Consider the following 597-nt stretch of genomic DNA (forward strand, 5'->3'; position numbering starts at 1 on the left):
TGCGGCTGCAGCTGGTGCATGCTGCTGGTCTGCTGCTGCTGCTGCTGCCGCTGCTGCTGCTGCTGCTGCTGCTGCTGCTGCTGCTGCTGCAAGGGTTTGTTCGTGTTGTTCCTAGAGGAGACAGGAGACAGCGGGGCTGCTCAATACGCGAGATGCATGCAACCACTCCTTGATGCTTTGTTGTTGCAGTAACAGCCCCGCAGCAGCAGCAGCAGCAGCACAGGAACGGCCCCCAACTCAAACCCATCGTTACCCTGGGCCCCCAGGCGCTGCCAACTCCACAGCAGCAGCAGCAGCAGCAGCAGCAGCAGCAGCAACAGCAGCAGCAGCAGCAGGAGCAACAAGGACAAGAACAATAGCAGCAGCAAACACTCTCCCACTGCAGCACACAGGTACACACAGTGCAGCAGAACGCAGCAGCAGCAGGTTGCTGCTGTTGGTGCTGCCTCCTTGTTTTAAGCTCGCCTGCTGCAGCAGCAGGAGGACGATCCCGCACTCCTTGCTGCTGCTGCTGCTGCTGCTGCTGTTGCTGCTGCAGCTGCTGCAGCAATGTCTCTCCCACCGTGGCGCTCAAACGCCTCAGGGCCATCTCACCCC

The sequence above is a fragment of the Eimeria mitis genome, genomic scaffold (assembly GCF_000499745.2).
Source record: "Eimeria mitis Houghton genomic scaffold, Emh_scaff408, whole genome shotgun sequence".
NCBI lineage: Eukaryota > Apicomplexa > Conoidasida > Eucoccidiorida > Eimeriidae > Eimeria > Eimeria mitis.